This window comes from Pseudochaenichthys georgianus, chromosome 17 (assembly GCF_902827115.2).
Source record: "Pseudochaenichthys georgianus chromosome 17, fPseGeo1.2, whole genome shotgun sequence".
Classification (NCBI taxonomy): Eukaryota; Metazoa; Chordata; class Actinopteri; order Perciformes; family Channichthyidae; genus Pseudochaenichthys; species Pseudochaenichthys georgianus.
In genome coordinates, this window is record NC_047519.1 from 7,824,416 (window position 1) to 7,843,659 (window position 19,244).

The following is a 19,244-nucleotide window of genomic DNA, read 5'->3' on the forward strand; positions in this document are numbered from 1 at the left end:
AGTCAGCCAAAAAAAGAAAACACAGACCCTGCGGGCTGGTTAACCTCTTCAGTGCCAACAAAGGCCTTCAACACACTCAGTTCCAGAGTCACCGGATGTATTCAGAGAAAGTATTACATGAGTCTTTTAGGGTTAAGATTAACACATGCATCGATCAGATTGTATTAAGAGCACCCACCTTGCATAAAAGTCTGGAAGCAAAACTTGCTGGAGTTTTCACTGGAGTTTTTTTGAATACACCATACTTATGCACACACATATTTTCAACGACATCGTGCAGCGGATATTTTATTTATATGGATGACAAACTATATCAGAGAGTAGGTAGACCACATGAAATAAGTCATTTCAGCTATGCCTTCAACACGTGCGGTGTGTATGACTTGTAATGGTGCCATACCACAAATGTAAGCATAGCTGGGAATGAGGCCAAACTGTACTCAGACTTAAAGGGAAAGTACACCCCCCACAAGATAGTCCTCACACCTTGTTGTTAGCAGTTTTATGCAGGTCATTTGTTTTGCTACCTTATCACCGCACAAAAGGAAGCATGGAGGCTCCTATTAGCTCATCTTTAAATAGCTAACGCTAGAGCCGAGGAAGATTCTTTCTCCAGCCTCTGTTCAATAGCATTATCAAGATTATTTTTGTGTAGTGATAAAGTAGAAAGAAAAAAGTGACTTCATCAAACTGCTCTCAACGAGGTCTGTGGATGATCTCTATTAACCCGGTCATGTATTCTGGAAATATGTATTATTGTGGATTTTGTCAAATGTAATTATTGGTGTTTTGAGAACCACAAGCGCCAACTAGTTCCATTAAACTGCATTCACATGACTCGTCGTAAAACAGCTCTGCGCTGGCGTTGCAGTCGTGTTTCTAAAGAGAGTCCGCTGCTGCCACACTCGGCTAAAGAGCCACCATCGGTGTGCACACTGCTCAAACTTGTCACTGAGCATTCAAAATTCAAATTATTTCAATTTTGAATTTGTTACCACTGACCTTTCGACATGCAACCAATCAGATGAAAGCTGTATGTAGGGACCCAAGCTAACAGAGAAGGTTTCCATAGAAATGACCTGCGCCCGACCGCTTGGTGAGCAAAGAGATGGTCCTGGAGCATGTGAATGCAGCTTTATACTGGATGAGGCACTCTCTGGTGGGTATCTCCAACAATCACCATCCAACACCTAAACAGTCCAGACTGATAGCACTGCAGGTAAGAGGGGAAATATGTTTTTATATATTGGGGTGAACGGTCTCTTTAAGGTAGATTGGATGTGGCTCTAATCAGGACATGTTGCACTACTAAGCAACATACATCTTCCTACGATCAGGGAATCTTAATGTACTCTTAATAGTTTCCTTGAATTAAATCAGACTGCATTTTGAAAATGATTGAATTAGTAACATTCTTTAACCCTGGTCCGTATGAGGTCAGCTTCTCCTCATATCGTATTATTTTGCAGTAGGCGGCTGCTGATAATCGCAGATGAATTTCCTGTGTCGTGGACGGTCCAGTGGCTGGGCTCGGTCCAAAGCTCTGCCTGCCACTCCACACAGGAGTCACATGACTCATCCTCCATCTGTGCTTCTCTCCAGGTTCACACCTCACCTTCCCAATCTGCCTGCTCCAGTTCTCCCCTGACTGTCCACCTCCTCACTCACACACACACACACACACACACACACACACACACACACACACACACACACACACACACACACACACACACACACACACACACACACACACACACACACACACACACACACACACACACACACACACACACACTCTCCATCCAAACACACTCATTTGCTCTGACTATGCAAAGATTATCTGTGACTGTCAAAAAGGAGAAAATAGGGAAAATATGTATTTTTGTTCATCTGCCTAAATCTGTTTTTTATTTGTCAGGGTCATTGTTGAATAAAAATTGTAAATGTAAAGTACTCAAAGAGGTTAAAATAGGTTATATTGATTCATTTGTCGCTGCACCACAGCTCTTTCAGCCATCTGTTGCTATAGAGACGGCATTGGTTTTCCCAACGTGCTGCAACTGGAGCTGAAAAAAAACAGATCAAAAATATTCATGGGTGTGCCTAGCTCTGTGTGTATGCATCAGTGTGTATGTAAGAGCCTGGGCACGCACGTGCACACACCCACACACCCACACACACACACACACACACACACACACCACACACACACCACACACACCACACACACACACACACACACACACACACACACACACACACACACACACACACACACACACACACACACACACACACACACACACACACACACAGTGTTGATCTATCCATTCACTTAACTTTGAAGTATGAAAAAAAGATCAAGGCAGAGCCGGTTGTTTCAACATAAAAAAAGATGCCTTAATTTATTCATTTGTTCTCAAACAAAGACCTTTATTTGCATTTCATTTAGATCAAAATGAGTGCTTTTGATATAAATGCTCATACTGTGAGCAGCAAGGTCAACGCAGCCATATTCCATCTTATTTCATCTCATTTTCAAAAGGACATTCAGCATCTTTGACCAGAGGCACCCCCCCCCCCCCCCCTGCAGCAGGTTTTCTCCTCATTCCACGACTAGATGGAAGCTGTCGAGGAGTTTCCCCCCTCTGAGGCATGAGCTGCTAGCACCATGAATACCCTTTTTGTTTCGTATAAACCCCTTTTCCTTCATCCCATTACATTTAAATACATTACCGGTATATTTAAATATATAAAATAATAGTTTTCAAATATAAGACTTGGTTTGATCGTAATCCCTGTAAATTGCATTAACAGTTCATTTCCATAACTTTTATTCTGTCATTCCCACTCTTGGTGAGATTACTTTAGATATGTATTAGGTATAAGATGTAATAAATCATTTAACGATTTTGATAGCTTGAGCTAATTAATAACACAGACGCATTGTAAACCTTAGTAATCAACAACATTTTAAAACTAACTAATTCAATAAAAAAGTTCTTTCTTAGTAATTGTTACTGATTACAATTGCATTTATTTTGTTATTTAATTAAATAATTGCATGTAACGAGTTACTCCTGAACACTAGAATTGTACTGACAGTGTCCGTTCACGAAAGTTATCTCCACTTTAGGCTTACTTTCCGTTAGTATTAAATAAGAAAAAGGTATTTCATATTATTGACCCCCAGTCAGGAAACTGATGGAGAACATACAGCCCCAGCAGCCTCCATTTGTAGATGTTTGGCAGTGCCAGGTTTTATCACTTTCAAATTTACGGCTTGAATAATTCCTGCACGCCATACTTAATGTCACAGTTCATATATTCCGGAAGGGTCTATGTCAGGTGGCAGACGTCACTCCTCTCTTGTAGCACACTTCACAGAGGTCTCAGGTTAGACTTTGATGGCGCTGCCGTTAGCAGGTTTGCACTCGTTGCTGTAGAGGAATGTGGCGGCAATAACCAGCATTGCCCCCATGAAAAATAAACTACGAGAAAGGTGGGAACAGATAAAAAGAGAGAACAAAATAAAAGCATTAAAAGTTAATGTAAACAAATAATAATTGTGTGATGATCATATCATGTCATGTTAAGAGGTCTATGCTAGTAGCTAAGTGACTCTTATGTCGATAATTCGAGCTAAATGCGTAACACCAGAATGCTAACATGCAGACAATGCTTAGATGGTATAAATGTCATGTTGTTAAGTAGGTATCATATTTTCATTGTTCACCATCTAATGGCAGGTCATTCTTTTTTGAATGCTCATTGTACCCAAGTGGCAAACTCTGGGGCAGAGCCGGGAGGCCAATAAGGAAGTGCCACAAACTGCAGTTCATCCGATAGGCGATGGCTGCAGAAAGGATCAATTTCCACAGACCCCCATGTTAAAATGCCCAATTTTACAGCAGAAATAAACATGTTTCTGCCCCTGGATGCAATAAAAATTATTCGGGATATAGTTGGATTCCACCTTCATGATTATGAATTGGTGAGTGAATTGTTTTATAACGCGACCCTTTTATTTATATTAGGTCTTAAAGTTTTTGCATAATTAGGGCGTGGTCATCTTGATGGACAGGTACGTGTCTCAGCACTTGTCCACTCTGCTAGGCTGTTAGCTAGTTGTAGTTACTGTACTTGATATATATATATACATACAGTTTAGTTTATGATTCAGCCTTGGGTAAGACTTTTATAGTCTATGGCTATGACGCCCATATTGCTAAACGGGAGCAAATGTTAAAAGGGGACCCAATTATCCCAATGGTGGCCACCGGAGTCCGCCGGCCGGAGCTAACGGAGCCGCAGGGGGCTAGCTCCGGCCGCACGCTGCGGCTCCGTTAGCTCTGGCTGGCGTCCCGGCGGCGGAGTCCGGTGTTATAACTGGAGATCAAGAAATCCAGCGAAACGCGGACTTGGTTCGCCGCAGCCCGCTGTAGTATTAGCTAAAGAAATTATGTTGAACAAGTCTTATTAAGCTGATCATCGCCACAATTGTTCTGCTATGTATACTTATTTTATTAACATGTGAATGACAAGCATTAAGAATAACAACAAATAGCTAATTCTCCTGCAGATTGCCTCGTGATTATGAATGTAACATTATATAGTGTAACAACACTGTTTTATCAAAACCAAAGTGCCACGCAGCAACTTGGTATGCATGTATTTCAGCAGGAAATGGGCAACATGACATTTAACAACACAGACTATAGAAATATTTGTAAAAGTTGTTCATGCGTTATTAAGTGAATATGGCATTAAAACACCTATGCTTTTTGACTGTCACATTGTTACATTTCAGCATTGCACCACTAATTTAAGTTCTATGTTTTGACGTCACAGACACTAAGTCCATTTATATATACAGTCTATGATTGTACCGTAACCATAGAAGTCCAAAAAACATCCCATTAGGCCGAAAGCCAAATACCCAGATAAAAAACCCTTCCATTGTTCCAAAGGCTCATAGCTCCTAAATACTGAGTATACAGTGGGTTAAGCCAATATGGCAAGCCATTCTATAGTTGTTAGATATTTTTGTCAATACTTCAACACAATATACTCGTTGAGCTAGATGAAAAATCACAGCATCATAAATGTATGATACATTACCTGGGAACCACGAATGTCATATATAATAGTTATATTTTAGTTTCAACTGACATACTGCAGTGTTTTCCTTAAACCCACACCTCTAGCATTAGTTAGGCATATTATGAGTAATTATTCTCAAATCCGAAATGTAGCCTTGAGGGACTGTGGGTGAGCAGCATGATGTGTTTACCTTGTAGGGTTGAAGTCCTCCAACAGGAAGTATGAAATGAGTGTGGACACAATGATGGACAGAGAGGTGGCGAATCCTTTGAGGATGTTGTCTGCATATTTAATGACCACCCGCTATGACCAACCCACCCAGAGCCTGCACGCAGAGAGTTTCAAATTACTCCAAACAGTGTACACTGAATTCATTTGATGACATTTCGATTGAATGTAAGAATGAGAGAAATATAATGATCAAACCTGCAAGGCAACAACTGTGAAGGTGATGGTGTTGTAACCCTGAAACATTCCCGATTCTCTAACCCTCTCGCCGTCATAAACTGTCATTCCTACAATACCGAACACAAAGCCAAACAACCCTGAGGGGAAAAAGAGAGTAAATTGGTCAAATTTTAAAAAGCAAGTGTTATCGGTTTTCCTCCTTTGACATCCCCACTCTGCTCTGCCTGGAATACTGATAGACCTACTTTAGCTTGTTGCTAAAGTAAGGCTATGTGCTAGCTCAATCAATCAATCAATCAATGTTTATTTATATAGCCCAATATCACAAATGTTACATTTGTCTCAGTGGACTTCACAGTTTGTACAGAATATCAGGATGACAATACGACACCCTCTGTCCTTAGACCCTCACATCGTACAAGGAAACACTTCCAGAGAAAACCCACAGTTTAAAGGGAACATGGGAGAAACCTCAGGGAGAAACCTAGCTACTGCTGTTAGCTAGTTAGCTGTTAATTCAGTTAACCGGCTTCTGTTCTACTTTTCACATCTCACATAAGAGTTTTGACTGCCAGGAGGAAGACATTTACAGACCCAGAGTGGGGTCTGTAAATGGCGCCAGTGTCAATGCAGAACAAGGTTAGCAATATTAGCTAACTTGCTATGTTTTCAGGATTAGCTCATGCTCTATTTTTGGCATGTTTTTAGCTTTTAAATCATAAGAAATGCTTGTATAGCCTTTGCTCTAATAATTCCTTTTAGAAAAAATGTATAGAGAAATAACAAGAATAACAAGAAAAAAAGAAAAAAATGAGGACAGTTAAACACAATAACAGTGTAATAATGAAAAGAAATTCATCAAAAAGTCTATCCCTTAACTTTCTTCAAGGGATCTTTATTATTACGCTCTATTCATCACAAAAGGCGGCCATTTTTTAAATAACAACAACTAAAGTGTAAGTTCAAAGTTAATACTTGGTCAAATGTTATATTTGGATTTTATTTTAGTGCAACAGAATCACAACTATTCTAGGTTCAACGTGAACACGGAATTGACATTCATAGAGAGGTTCATTTTTATTATTTCATATTTTTTTGTTAATTTCAAAGTTTGTTAATGAACGTTAAACAGTCGTTTAATAATTCATCTTTGTTGGTCAAACTCAGCCTCAAGGTGTCAAGGCTTAACAGAGTTTAACATGTACTAACACACACACACACACACACACAAAACACACACACACACACCACACACCCACACACACACACACACACACACACACACCCACACACACACACACACACACACACCACACACACACACACACACACACACACACACACACACACACACACACACACCACACACACGCCTCCCACTGGTTGCTTCGCTTGTGATTTTTCATGGTCACAAAAATCATTGAATGGAGAAAGTTACAACAGGAGGAGAAAAAGAGGAAAGAGAGTACGTCATCTGTGATCTTTAACCTCCTGCCCTCTGCTCTGCCCCATAAACTGAGATGGCCTCATCAACACCAACCTGTAATTAGGGAGTGAGAAAGTTGTCTGAACCAACTGTTGTTGTTCTGTCCCAGCCACTTGGGAACAAAGAACTCTTTTGAATTGTTTGAGAGACCATAAGGGTCCAATAACAGGGCAAGACTGGTAGCTGGAGAGACCAAGAGAGGAGGGCCTTAATGATGGAAATAAAAGCAGAGATTGACAAATATTTCTCTGAATCCATTAAGTTTTGTTACATGTTAGATCAACTTTCAAAGGGAACATTTTATTGTTTTCTCTTATTAAATGTATCATCATTTCATATCAAACATAAAAACAAGATAAACATTTCACCAGATTGAAAATATGGTCATTTCAGCTTTGCTTTCCATAAACCGTCTTCTGGTGATAAGTTAGCTATGTGAAAGTCCTTTTCTTTACACATTCATTCACATTATTTTCAAATTAGGCTAACCCATAACAGCATAGTATTTTTTTTCATCTTCTGAAGTAGTGTTGAGCCCTCGTCACAAGGAATACATACATATTTAATATATATTATTTCATCTTCACAAGAATACACTACATTAGCTCCTTCAGTGTGAGAATGTAGAGTGGATGGGGAGTTCATATGCACAACTGGCAGAGATGCTGCGATGAATGCATGACTAAAGAGGAACATTCAATAGAGGCTTGCAGCGAGAGATAAGAAGAGCCATTCTGCAAAAGTAACACAATTAGTGCTATTAGAACAAACTGGAGTGACACCTCCTTATCTATGAATATGTATGTGTCAACATTAGGTACGACAGTGAAACATGAAAATGTCAGTTAGGATTTTATGATGCTGCACATTTATACTGGTTGAATTACACCTTAGATTGGCTCTACTAGTTTGATCTAACAGCTTAGCAGATATAGCAGTCAAAGCTGTTTTCTGGTACAATCTTCTAAAATAATAATTTATGATGAGTACTCAAAGCTGTAACTAAGGTATTTCTCAATCTTAATAAACCATTAATTAACCCTTAATACCAATAGTATCATTAAAGCCAACATTTGTGTTGCCAGGTTGCCAACATTCCCTTTCCCCAGCTGAACTTTTCAGTTAAATGTGCTTTGTAGGCATGGCGATTTAGAAGATGTGTTGCTAAGCAGTGAGCTACAATAAAGAATTGTTATTGAAAATTATTAAACCTTTTTATCAGTTAATGTTTGTGACCAAAATAAAATGAATTTGTGTCCACGTGTGAGGGCAGGCTGTTCTCATACAGTGTTCATTCAGTACTTACAGTATGCCTATGAAAAGTGGTGTGCTAATTCCTTTTTCTCTAATTCTAACCAAGTCGTTTGGTTGCCTAAACAAGCACTGCTCAGGTGCGCTGTTTGCTTGTGTTGCTGGATATTTTTGAAGAACCCCACAAAGATTTAAAAAAGAACTATGAGGATATGTTGGCCAAACACACACAGGTTGCTGCTCTTTGTGTAGCACTAAAAGGGTTGTGTCATTTAAAAGCAAATGCACCAGCAACTTAAAAATGGTTTGACTTATTAAAAGGTAATGTACTTGCAGGGTTATTTCTGTCTGAGTATGTATCTTCATGGATGATTGCACTCTTTGTAAGTCGCCTGGATAAAGGGCATTGTTAAATAATATGTAATGTTAGTGTAATGTAATATACTTCCTCACTGCAAATAGGGGACCGTGGTAGGGTTTCTCAATCTCGAGTAAAGCTGCTCCAGAGCCACTATTTCAAGCATACTACGTCATCGAGTGCCGCAGAAGGACTGTTCCAATGTCCAGCATACTTGGACTTCTACCGAAGCCCGGCGTACTTCGTAGCGAGAAATTTTCGAGGCTGCACATGTGTAGACTCCGCGGTCTTAAAATCCCCACAATGCTTTGCGCACCAGACTAATTTCCTCCACAATCTGTAGCGGAAATGTAAGGCGGGGCTCTCATATGACGCACACCTGCACCACCTGTTAGCTTGGTCCATTCTTCGTTTTCCGAGGCTAGGAAGTATTGTTGCCTCACTTCGGAAGGAAGACATGTGCTACCAAGCAAGCACCCCAGGTGTCTGCTTTGTGTGGGACTGCTCCGAATTTATTGTATCCAATGGCGGTGTAGAAATCAAGAGAGGGACCATTGCCTGCAGTCAGATGTCAACCAAGCAGCTCACACAAGGGCTCGCCAACCTGTCACCAGTCTCACTACCTACACTGAGAAAACTGAAACGTTGACCTCAACTAATGTAGAGTTAAAGTTTAACCTTGTTTTATTTAAGGTTCAACTTTATATTATTGCTTTCAACTAACCTAATACAGTTATGTGAAATTTGTTGACATAATACATTTAATTAGAATCAACGTTGAGTTTTTCCAGGCATGTCACGCCCTACTGGAACAAAGCAGTACAAGCTACCACTGCACCATGCACTTTTTAGCGGAGTATGATGGAAACTATTAAAAGAAAAGGATTTAATCATGTGTGAAGCCAGTCGTAGGCAAATCCCATGGAGTTTTTCTTTGCAATCTTGCATGGAGGTAATATGATTTGAAGCGACACACTTAGGACTTAATTTCTAAACTAATGGTTTTCAGTAGACCGTTTTATTCAATCGCGTTTATATGGAGATTATATAGAAATTGAAAATGCCCTTTCAGCGTTGCAGTACCTTGTCCCACATTGTCCCACACAAACGTACTCTTGTCCCAGATTTGGCTTGTTGGAAGATGTCCTGGCTCCAAAAGTGAAACACTTTCTTCCAAATAAACAACCCCTCTCTGTCTCTTTTTGTCTTTGTGATGCCCCTGTGGGTCCATCAGTAGAGAGGGTGTGGCTGTTCTGTCTGTGCTGCATTGGCTGCATTGATGCACTGATTGCAGTAACTCAGGGCACCTGGGTCTGGTGCTCTGCAGCTATTTTAAAGCCTCTCTACTCCTGTCTGTGCTCTCTGCTTTTCCCTGCAGGCACTCTGGTTTGGTTGAGTATACTATGAGTTTCTTCAGTTGCTTTACTTGGTGTACTTCAACACTCTCACACACATACATGTCCTCACCCTGCATTACATTACTGATACCACTGACATCCACACCTCATACTTTACTGGTTTTGACTTAATTTGATTTGTTTGTCCTAAATAAACATATTTGTTAACCGTCAACATGGTGTGTCTCCTTTTGTTGTGGCCTTTTGAGCCGGGTCATAACACTATACATGTAGCACTTGAAGTAAATCAACATATTTTCATGAAGATAATGTACTTGCTTGATTCTTGCACCTTCTGACTTGTATACAATTAAATGCATACGCATAGCATCAGCTGATTAAATGTAATGTACGTTTTCTCACACATATAAGTCCCAAAACATACGGAGGCCTTTGGTCACTCACCCAGCTGTATGTTTCGGACCCACACACTCTGCTTAGTCTCCTTTAGGATTTTCTCAAAGTAAACTCAGCAAAGCCACTGGACAAACAGGCCGTGAGCACAGCCATCAGCCCCACAAACTGTGAGCCTGCCAGACAGGACCGCCTGCTCAGAGTCCACTTCAGACTCTGTGGGCCACTGAGGAAGGGGAGGACAGAGAGGAGTGCTTTACATGTGTTATAAACTCACTTATGACTTAAACATCTAAGGAGTCTATTAAGACATATTCCATGTTAATGAAGCAGATAAGCAGAAAAAACCCGTGTTTTCTCAAATTGCTCAGGGACTTGGGTGCCGCTGGTACCTGCACTAGAGTGACTTCCAGCCATGAGGAACAGTAGGGAGAGCCCACTGGTACAATCCTAACCTCTTCCCCCAAGCATGGAGACAGAAAACAGTGCTGTGGTGAGGATCTTCAACTGGTACGTAACCTATGTAGAGAACGACAAAAACACACCAGTAAGATTACAGATGGAGCACTCCAGATCAGACTCAAATGGGTGTGTCCCAGTCAAAAGCCCAGCGGATGCCAGTGGCTGGGGGTTGTTGCCCAAATTGCTAGAGGCGTTGCCCAATTTCCCCATTATTACAGGATTACAGGATTTAACCATGAGATGGCGCTTCATTCACAAAATACACAAAGACACCTGGGTGGTGTAGAACTTAGTCTGTTTCAATGTTTGCAGCTCTGCAGTTGTGTTTGCTGAATACTGTAGCATTTAATCCACTTATTTGTTACTGTATGGTTTTCACAAGCTACTATAAAGAAAACACATCATATTTTAGATCAAATAAAGTATATAGTTTGTTTTATGCAGTATATTTCTTGTAATAGTGGTTGGGGTGTTTTACACAGTACAGTAGATTGAAGTAAATCAACTTATACATTAAGATAAGATAAGATGGACCTTTATTAATCCCGTGGGGAAATTTCAGTAGTTCAAACAGCAACAGGGTGAGAGTGAAAACAGGACAGCACTAGATTCGCACAGATGAATAAAATCAAAAATAAGATGAGCGATACAAATAATAATAATGAGAAACTATGAAATAAGAAATGAATAAAACTAAATTGTAATTATCATATCATATATTATAATGTATTGTATTATTAAGTAATATCATACATTAACCCCATTATAGCAGATGCCACATTGAATGGATGAACACATGTATGCATCAATAATTACAACAGAGTATTTCTAAATACAAGTTGTAAAAATACTTATATGTATTTAATATTAACCCTTTGGAGTCGACCGTCACGCCGACGTGATCAGATCACATGACCTGTTCAAGCCGTTGCAGCATAAAAACAACAGTCCGGACAACATTGCCGTGTGTTTCTGTCGAAAGTACTGGCTTGAAACTATATCCCAGTCTTTGTTTCATGCAAAAGACCCAGAAAACACGGAGATACGGTGATATAAAGTTAATACATTTCAAAAGTATGAAAAATGGAAGCACATATTTGAATATCTTCGCCGTATTTGATCATTTTACGAAACGGAAAATACTGGAAACTGTAGATCCTGCTCAACAGGATGTATATGTGTATTTCTGTCGAAAGTACTGGCTTGAAACTATATGCCAGTCTTTGTTTCATGCAAAAAGACCCAATAAACATGGACATACGATGATATAAAGTTAATACAGATATATTTCAGAAGTATGAATAATGGAAGCACATATTTTAAGATCTTCGCCGTATTTTATCATTTTACGAAACGGAAAATACTGGAAACTGTAGATTCTGCTCAACAGGATGTATTTACCAGGAGGGGGTGAGGTAATCAGGTAAACGGAGTGATACGAAACGAGACGAAGAGGGACGAAGAGGGACGGCGGGAACCGAAGAGAGACGGCGGGAAATGGAGAGAGACGAAGATATACGAAGACAGGCGGCGGGAGACGAAGAGAGGCTGCGGGAGACTGCGATTGAAGTAAAGTGACAGACAAACATTGAGAATTTAAATATAGTTAGATAGATTTAGAGTTTTGAAGATTCAACTATGATGAAGAGAACTCTGAACGTGAGTCAAGCTTTAAGCTTGTTTTTGACATGGAGGAGGAGGAACCTGTGATGTTGCCAGGGTTGGGTTGTAACGGAATACATGTAACGGCGTTACGTAATCAGAATACAAAAATCAAGTAACTGTATTCAGCTCGCGTTACGTTTGAAAAACGAGTAATCTGATTACAGTTACTTTCGTAAACCTGAAGTGAATACATTTTGGATTACTTATTGGAATTATGGTGGAAAGATTTCCTCACAACATTTAATATTCATTACTAAAGGTACAGCCGAATCATCACAGCGCACAAAACCTATTACCGCCGCAGATGGGCCAAAAAAGCGTTTGAAAAAAAATCGCGGGTCCGCTCAGTGAAACAATAACAACGAAACATGGAGGAACAAAAGTCTGCGTTTAAATCGCGTGTGTGTGTGGTTAAAACACATCAGCCTGCGGTAGCTCTTTAGCCTTACTAACAGGGCTGGACTGGCCATCTGGCATACCGGGCATTTTCCCGGTGGGCCGACGTGCCTTTTGGGCCGACACGTCATTTTTTATGAAGTCCCGGCCCATAAGACGGGTAGATTGGCCCTCTGTTTAAATGTTTTTAGTAATTGACACTGGGCCGGCCCAATCAAATCTTTAATCACCTCCCCCTTTGGCCGCTCGGTGTGCATAATTAAATCACGCCCCCAGGAGGTGAGCTGGCCGTTGAAGCCAAACTGCCTTTTTTTTCGAGAAAAGAAAGAAGTTCGAGTTAGAAATGGCGAAGGCGAAGGCCAAATGAAAAGCAGAAAATTGCGGGCAAGAAAAAAGCAGGCCCTTCGTGCTGATGCTGCCGCTTGTGTCAAAATAGCCGACATGTTTAGTACAGGTGCAGGTCCATCTTCGTCTAACCCGTGGCCGATATTGGTGGTGAGGAAGATGATGAGAGGGAGAGAGATCAGCGCGAGTGGGGAGAGGGAAGCAGAAGCAGAAGCTAAGAAAATTAGGAAAAGATTATTACTATTAAGGTTATGATACTCTGTAGTTCTGGAACCCATTAATATCCCTTTGATGAAGCACTTATAAGGCAAGGCAAGGCAAGTTTATTTATATAGCACTTTCAACACAAGGCAATTCAAAGTGCTGTACAAAAATGAAAGACTTAAGAAAATGGCATTTAAAATCAGTCATTAAAAAGAAAAGCTAATAAAATAAACATTAAAAGAAAAATACATGGATAAAAGTTACAGTGCAGTCTAAGATATGCATAGTTCAATTAAAAGCAGCGACAAAAAGAAAAGTCTTCAGCCTGGATTTAAAAGTAGTAAGAGTTGCAGCGGACCTGCAGGTTTCTGGGAGTTTGTTCCAGATGTTTGGAGCATAATAACTAAACGCTGCTTCTCCATGTTTAGTTCTGACTCTGGGGACAGAAAGCTGACCAGTGCCTGAAGACCTGAGAGATCTGGATGGTTCATAATTTAGCAGGAGGTCAGAAATGTATTTTGGGCCTAAACCATTCAGTGCTTATAAACCAGCAGCAGTATTTTGAAATCTATTCTTTGACACACAGGAAGCCAGTGTAAAGACTTCAGAACAGGAGTGATGTGATCCACTTTCTTAGTGTTAGTGAGGACTCGAGCAGCGGCGTTCTGAATCAGCTGCAGCTTCTAATAGATTTTTTAGTGAGACCTGTGAAGACACCATTGCAGTAGTCGAGTCTACTGAAGATAAAAGCATGGACAAGTTTTTCCAAATCCTGCTGTGACATTAGTCTTTTAATCCTAGATATATTTTTTAGGTGATAGTAGGCTGATTTAGTAACTGTTTTAATGTGACTGTTGAAACTCAGGTCAGAGTCCATGACTACACCTAGATTTCTGGCTTTATCTGTTGTTTTGAACATTGCAGACTGAAGCTCAGCGCTAACTTTTATACGTTCTGACTTGGCTCCAAGTTCTGACACATCCAGTCATTGATTTGTTCAATGCACTTACTCAATGTTTGAATTGGAGCATAGTCTCCTGGTGAAATTGTTACGTACTTTGTGTGTCATCCGCATAGCTATGGTAACTTATTTTGTTGTTTTTCATTATCTGAGCCAGTGGTAGCATGTAGATGTTAAAGAGAAGAGGCCCCAAGATGGAGCCTTGAGGAACCCCACATGTCATATTTGTCAACTCAGATGTGTATTTACCTATAGAAACAAAGTTGTTTCTGTCCTTTAGGTAGGATTCAAACCAATTTAGAACTGTTTCCGAAAGTCCCACCCAGTTTTCCAGTCGGTCTAGTAATATGCTGTGGTCAACAGTGTCAAACGCAGCACTGAGATATAATAATACTAACACTGAAGTTCTGCTACTGTCTGTGTTTAAGTGGATGTCATTGAAGACCTTTACAAGAGCAGTCTCAGTGCTGTGGTTTGGACGAAAGCCTGACTGGAACACATCGAAACAGTTAATGCAAAAAATTACTAACTGTTGAAAAACAACTTTTTCAATGATTTTACCTAGAAATGGAGGTTTGATATGGGCCTGTAATTGTTCATTACTGAAGCATCTAGATTATTCTTTTTTAAGAGCGGTTTAATGACTGCAGTTTTCAGGGCCTGTGGAAAAATACCTGAGTGAAGAGATTTGTTTACTATATGAAGTAGATCTGAGGCCATGCAAGGAAAACATCTTTGAAAAATCCTGTTGGAATAATATCAAGGCAGCAGGAGGAGGATTTCAGAAGTTGTATAATGTCCTCTAGGTTTTTATCATTAATCTGATGGAATTGTGTCATGATGTTGAATTGATGTTAAGTGGACACAGAGACAACACATTTGCTGTTCTGATGCAGAGGCACTGACTGCTTGTCTGATTTTCTGAATTTTGTCAGTGAAAAAGGAGGCAAAATCATTGCACGCCCTGGTGGATAGAAATTCAGAGGCTACTGACACTGGGGTTAGTCGACGGTAGCAAACAAGGCACGGCGTTGTTTTTGTTTTTGGTAATGATGTCAGAGAAGAACGATTGTCGTGCGTTTTTCAATTCCAAATTATAAAGGCCAAGTCTCTCTTTATAGATTTCAAAGTGAACCTGAAGATTTGTTTTTCGCCACCTGCGTTCAGCTTTTCGACACTCTTTTTTCTGCTCTCACGGTCATGGCCTTTCTCCATGGAGATATTTTCTTCCAGTCACTTCCTTTACCTTATTGGAGCAATGGCATCTATAACATTTTTAATTTTTGAATTAAAATGATCTACTAGCTCATTTACTGAGATGTTAGCAGGGGCAAGTGTGGAAGAACAATTCTGAGTAAACATTTCCCTAGTATTTTCAGTTAAATATCGCTTTGTGGTTACCTCTTTTTGAACATTTTTGTGAACAGAAATAGAGCTCTCAAAGAAAACACAGGAATGATCAGAGAGTGCAACATCAGTCACCACAACCTTAGAGATAGTCAGACCCTTTGAGATAATTAAGTCCAGAGTGTGCCCCTTATTGTGCGTGGGCTCCGTCACATGCTGAGTCAGTCCATAGCTATCAAGAACACAAAACAGTTCTTTAGCCCCTCTGTCCTGGGGGTTGTCAACATGGATGTTAAAATCACCAACAATGACTAGACGGTCAAAGTCAATACACACTATAGACAGCAGTTCAGTAAAGTCATCAAAAAAGCTTGCACAGTATTTGGATGGTCTATAGATATTTAGGAACAGAGCTCGAGAGGAGCATGTCAGCTGAAGGGCCACATATTCAAAAGAATCAAAGTTTCCATACGATGTCTTCCTGCATTGAAGGGAATCATTGAACAGAATAGCAACTCCACCCCCTTTCTTATGCATTATTTCCTGACTCATAAAACTAAATAAGACAAATATTATAAGAGAAACATTCGTTAGCCTACAAGCTAGTAAGCTGGCTTTTTTAGGTTTTCCCTGGCAAGTTAAAATATAGCTTAATGGGACTCTGATACGTTGTCTCATTGAAAGTTAACCAACATTCATGAACAATTACTGTCAGCTGGCAGCTTGTTTTGTTTAGTTTATTTACTTATTTGGTTATAAGGGCAACAGTGGTCTTTTGGGACCTGAAACAATTTGTTATAGTCAGCTTCTTTGTGGTAGTTTTGATTGACAATATATAGAATGAATAATATAGAAATAGATAAAAAATTGAGGCACACATGTAGTTTTGACCATTAACTGTGTGGTATTGTTATGTCAATGCCTATTTGTATGGACCTCTATCAGGGAATCCATTCATTCTGTATCATTGTGTTGAGCCAGGTAGCATCCCCAGAGGAGGAGAGTGTCAGCGAGAGTGAGGAGAGCAAAGAGCAGGAGGACATAGATTACTTTGCCCGCCCCGAGCCATCTATGTTACAGATGTTTTTAGAACAGCACCCACAACAACATACCAGAAATACAGTTGTGCAGAAGGTATTCACCTGTAAAGATGGCACCAGCAGAAAGTGGCTTACATATAGAGAACCGCAGTGACGCGTCCTAAAACCCGGAAGTAAGTTAGCATTTTTAGCACTTCCGGTTCCTTCGTCAAAAAGCAATGCATTTTCTCCATAGGGTTTTGGAAAATAGCTCGAAATAAGGTCTGTGGTTGACACAATTTAAGAGATAAATCACGTTTTGTTCTACGACATTAAATACATCAGCAGTGACCCCACTGGTGATTTTTGAAGAGTTTACGTGTCTGAAAAACGATGGTTGTTACCGGTGGCTGAATAGGACTACCGAAATTGTCGAGACCGTTGTACGTCATTACGCCGAACACGTAAACACTCCCGCTAAGTTTGATTTCCCCTGTGTTCTGCTTGAAAGCAAGTACCTGCCTATCTTTAGTCTCTGTAGTATCTTAATATCTGTATATCTATATCTGACCATTAGAATCTGTATTTTTGAAATTGTCATTTTTAACACCGTAGTTTTACAAATTATAGAACAATAATTACCAGTGTTTTCCAATTTTACTCGGCAGTTAGTTTCGTTGGCTAGCGTTAGCTAAAGCTAGCGCTACTAGTTAGCTACGCAATGGTTTGTTGCTTTGCTCCGGGTTGCAGCCACAGGTCTTCGCATGAAACGTGCTCGTTCTATCGTTTCCCGGCCAATGTTTTCCAAAGGAGAGTCTGGAAACGGTGAAATTTAAATGATGGGGAGTGACTGTTTCGCCGTTTTAGAGATGGCACTGCTGAAAAGACGAGAAGGTCCTCGCTGCGGAACGCGGAATGGGGTGGGGTCGGATAAAAGACGGGGTTGGATGTCAGACCCCGCCCAGAGAAGAGTTACGACATCTCCGTTCACTCCAATGGACCAGTTTTTTACAGCAAAGGCGGATCGTGGATCTGCGGCTGGCAGCGCAGTAGAGTTGTAGCATAAACCGTTCGTGATGGACTTTTAAAGGTAAGAAGACGTTTAAAGATTTATATTGCGGATATTATCAGAACATCTGAATCAAATTAACTACACGTGTATTAAAGGATGTTAGTGGATTATCCCTTCAATCAGTATATTTAACATTTACAGATAACAGATTAGGCTAGAATGCCGAATAAAGTTAGCAACACACGTTAACCACGAACAGCCTATTAATCCGTTCTCCTCATGTTATTTCCTCCAACGTTGTGGAATTAGAGAAAGGGGGCTTCTTAATGTGCTTTTATAAACGATCTTAAGTTGGCGTGACGTTGAAGTCGTGCGACCCTACTGCTGTACTAGCTTGTAGTTCGTTTATAGCATAACGTTAGCATTTTGCTCCTGGCGACTAGATTTATGATTCAAAATTATAAAAGTAGTGTTGACATGTGGAGATTATCCGGCTGAACAAAACGTGATCCCTCTCTTAGATGTGTGTCAACCACAGACCTTATTTCGAGCTATTTTCCAAAATCCTATGGAGAAATTGCATTGCGTTTTTGACGAAGGAACCGGAAGAAGTTTACTTCCGGGTTGTAGGACGCGTCACTGCGGTTCTCTATTGCAAGGGACGTCATATGTTGTTTTGTTTTGTATGTCTGGCATATGGGAAGAGGACTGACACTGGCACATTTATAACTGGAATGTCAGATTGGACGCACGCACACCAGCGTACAGAGGAGCACAAAAAGAGCATTACACAGCTTTTTTCTTACGGTGCTCTAAAGCAGACATCGAAAGCATGTTTGCTGGCAGTCAGATGTCTGCTCATAGGGAACAAGTCCAAAAGAGACGTCAGGTTTTGGAGCGTGTGGTGGATGTGGTGAAAGTGCAGGCAGGTGGAGAATGAGGGAGCATATATGCTAGCTGACAACGTGTTGTGTTGTTGGTAGTCTAATCAAAGAAAGTATCTCCAGTAGGGATGGGAATTTGAAAGTAATTGTATATTCGAATATTCGACCCCCCAAAAAACGGTTAACCGGTTAACCGAAATTTAAATATCCTATAAAAAAAAATTGGGCAAAAAAAAATGTGCAAAAAAATTTCTGAATTTTTTTTTTTACCCAATTTTTTCTCAATAATTTTTTAGAAATACATACATGTTCAAATAAGTGTAGAAACCAAGTCGAATTTGTCAAATGTATTGAACTAGTGATCACAGTTTGACAGCTATAGGCCTACAGCTTTCATGTGTGGAGGCGATTCACAATCAGGCCAGCTGTAGAGAAGACCCTCTGGAACGGAGGTTGCGGGTATAGCAAGGTATAGCATGTATAGCATGTATATAAAGTTTCATTTGGCATAGTTTGACCTCTACACCGCACTCACTAACCTGGTCGAAATATTTCCACACATTACTCCTTTTTGACGCCATGTCTGTTG

The 19,244-nt window shown here is 40.2% G+C and overlaps 1 pseudogene; it reads right to left on the bottom strand.

Annotated features, from left to right (window-relative positions):
- Nucleotides 1-2,409: 2,409 nt before the first annotated feature.
- On the bottom strand, nt 2,410-17,211 carry LOC117462157 (UDP-N-acetylglucosamine transporter-like; annotated as a pseudogene).
- Nucleotides 17,212-19,244: the final 2,033 nt, after the last annotated feature.